We start from the raw sequence: 3936 nt of genomic DNA on the forward strand, positions 1-3936 counted from the left end.
AATGGATACAATTGAAAAGAATTAAAATCAAGGATCAAATTGATGTTACTTAAAAGCTGCAAGAAAATAAAGGTTAGGGGTCAATTTGCAAAATATAAGAAATATAAATGGGAACTAAATTGAATTAATTCAAATTTTAAGGGAAAATTTACAATAGGTGACCAAAATGAATTACACATCAAAATAACGGGGTTTGTTTTCCCCGAGCAAGACCAAAACTTTAATTTGTTTTTTTTTTATGATTTTTAGTGGCCCGATTGATTTTTTTGCTTGATTTCTCTTGCTGCTCAATGCTCCTTTTTTTCTTGTTGTTTAATGGTTCTTTGCAGGGGCTTTTATAACCATAGTCAGAGGGATTTTTCGAGGTTGTTTCCCCATACCCTGATTTACTCGAGTTGATGTAAACCCGTTTTCGACGGGATTTTGTGTTCATTGTATTGTTGCTGGAATAATGGGGTGTTCCCTTTTGATTTTGCCCGGATCTGTTGCGATTTTGCTGCTTGGTACCGAAGTGGCCAGTTTAACGCTGGTGCATGGTCCTCACATTCCATTCAAGCCCCCCGGCGTGCGCACCTTTTCTAAATCTTGGAACCCTAGTTGACTTGGGTTGGGTCAGGCCTTCTCCTCCTAATTGGGCTTGCTTTGCTAGGTCAGACTGGAATGGTTCGGTTGGGCTCCGTTTTTGGACTCGGTTGAACTTGGACCTAAAAATTAAAAATAAATAAATAAAATTAATAAAAAAATAAATAATATATAATATATGATATAATACTATTATAATATGTATATATAGAATATATATATATATACTATATAATATAATACTATACTATATAAAATAATATATAATATAATACTATACTATATAATATATAACACAATACTATAATATAATACTATAATATATAATACCATAATATATAATACCATATAACATATATTATATACTATATAAATACTATAATATATGTTATACAATATACCATACTATAATATATATTATATAAAATAATATATAACATATAATAGTGTATATTATATAAAAAAATCCGGAAGAAAATGAGTGTCTCTATATATATTATATTTGTATTATACATAAAAAGATACGCAAGATTTTATGTTATGAGAAAACTTTTAAAATTTTAAGAAGAAATAATTTTAAAAATTTTCAAGGTTGAAATAGATTATAAATAATAAATACATAGAAAATTTTAAAATATAATTTAAAAATTTTAAAGAATGGCTACTCATCGTCCCTTATTCTATCTCTGATTATGCATTAACTATATATCCAAATTAGTAGTCACTTAGGTAAATTTGAAAGCCAAATTTAATTGAAAAATTAAAGAGACTACAAAGTACATGTTTCGAATGAGAAAGTTATTGGTGTGAATATACTTCTTTTTCTCGTAGTTGATTTTAGGTCAGTGTAATAAATACATAAGCTGATGGTGTAGTCCCCCACTGCCCGACATGTGTATTATTGGTGAGGGCCAATCTATTTTTTTAAAAAAAATTATTTAACATGTTTTTACATGTTTTTACGTCATTATTTTATATTTCATATTTTTATTAGTAAACTACATTTTAGCTTATGATACTTAATGGTTTTTGGGCTATAATGGCATTTGAACTTGTGTATTATGTTAGTACTATGAACTTTTCTTAATTTATATTGATATATGATTTTTTTTTTTTTGTATTTGTACGCGTTCTGTAATGATGCTAAAACGAGATATTGTAATACCATGAGATTATGTCATATAATTACCTAAACTTATGAATTTAAGTTTAGTATTCTAAGTATCACTTTTATTTTGTTTTAGTCACCTGAATATTTTTTAAATCATACTTCATGTTATATTTTGGTTTTATTTTGGTATCCACGGTTAAAAGAATAATAGGATTGTTGACATGATATTATCTTATGTTGATATATCAATATCATCATTAATTTTTTAATAACCCTAAAAAAATCCTATCATGTTCTCATAAAAATAAACTCGATTTCAATCCAAAGCCAACTAGATCCAGTAACAACCCTGCTCATCCCAGCGTCAACGGAATGACCATCCATAAAACCATGCATAACCGCATTCTCCAAACTATCGCTCCTCCCATACCAAATTTATACAAATATAGTATTAAATTGTGATTGTAACGCAGTGTAACGATCCTATCGAAATATTTTTCAAGGTCATTAAAACATCATAAATCACATCTACAACGTAAAAACGGAGTTACTTTTCGGAAATAAATCACATCATAACGTTTCTAACGGTGGTGGTGTCACATATAGTTGAGAGTGAGTGTGTGTCCATTCTGGAATTCAATTTTTTTCGATTAGTTTCTTGTTTTATTCATGGTGTCCGTCCTAAAATTTTGGGTTGTTATCCTATATGTGTTTATCCTCAAAAACATTTATAAAATCGTCACCATTCTTAACATATGTAATCGCGTATTTTCAAAGAAAAAAAAGTAATCGCGATACCGTAGTTGCATCCGTAACTACAACCACAAACTCAAATTGGGACAAAAAAATTCAAACCTTGGCCAATTAGGAAACTAAACATGTATTCAACTATTAAGCCAAGACCATTGCTTGGTCCAAAATAAACAACATGGTGTATATGTTTTTGTATCTTAGTGTATAAATACTTAAATTCATACTATTTTAGACATATTAACTTAAAAAATATTTTTATATTAACTTATTAAATATATTTTATTATTAACTTAATTTTAAAAATATTTTATTTTATTTTCATTTAAAATATATATTTTATGTTAAAATTTATTTAAAAGTATGACTAAATTGAGATAATATGTAAATAACAGAGACCAAATGTGTGATTATACAAACTATCATGTCACATATTTCATTTAAAAATATATATTTTATGTTAAAATTTATTTAAAAGTATAACTAAATTAAGAGAATATGTAAATAACAAAGACCAAATGTGTGATTATACAAACTATCACGTCACATATTCTGTTAATTGTTAACAGAAGTTAACCCGTGATGACCATATCTTAATTAAATAAAAAAGAAAGTGACTATATCTTATGTTTTTTAAAATCATTGACCAAAAATGAACAGAACACAAACATAATTGATCATCCGTCTAGTTAACCCTTAAAATTTTAATATATATTTATAACATTCTAAACGCAAATACATGTTAATGATAATAATAATAACACATCACTGAATATCAAAAAATCTTAATTTCTTTATATTCGAAAATATTCTTCCAAAATCTTAAGTACGGAAGAATTCTTTAAAAATATTATGTACATAAATCAGCCTTAAGTAAAAAATATATCGATAATACAAAAATGATCAATTATCATTTTTAAATAAATTTTGTAATATATCTTTTACAATGTAGACTGTTGTTTTCAATTAATTTATTTTGCATTAGAGCTCCTTAGGTTTTTACATGCTTGTTTAACTAAAACAATTGGTAAAATGGCACTAAGGTCCCCCGTCCAAGTTTAAATATGAATCAAATTAAGTCTTGTTCCTTAAATTTAATTTAATTTTATCCCCAAATTATGGCTCTCATTTTAAATGAATCTTTAAACTTTTGAATAATTTAATTTTATCCCCAAATTATGGCTCTCATTCTAAATTAGGCCTTAAACCTTTTAAAATTCCAAAATCATCGCTAAACTATAACCCATATTTTACATCGATCCCTAAACTTTTGAACATACCAATAACGTCCCTAAATCATTCAAAAGTTAGGGGATGAAATTAAAACATTCAAAAGTTCCGGGACCAATATAGAATAAGGGCCATGGTTCGGATATGAAGTTTGAATGTTCAAAAGTCTGGAGCCATTTTAGAATGAGAAATAGTTTAGGGATTAAATCAAAATATTCAAAAGCTTAAGGATCAATTTAAAATAAGGGACATAGTTTGGGGAC

This window comes from Hibiscus syriacus, unplaced genomic scaffold (genome assembly GCF_006381635.1).
Source record: "Hibiscus syriacus cultivar Baekdansim isolate YM2019G1 unplaced genomic scaffold, ASM638163v2 tig00112507_pilon, whole genome shotgun sequence".
In the NCBI taxonomy this organism is placed as follows: Eukaryota; Viridiplantae; Streptophyta; class Magnoliopsida; order Malvales; family Malvaceae; genus Hibiscus; species Hibiscus syriacus.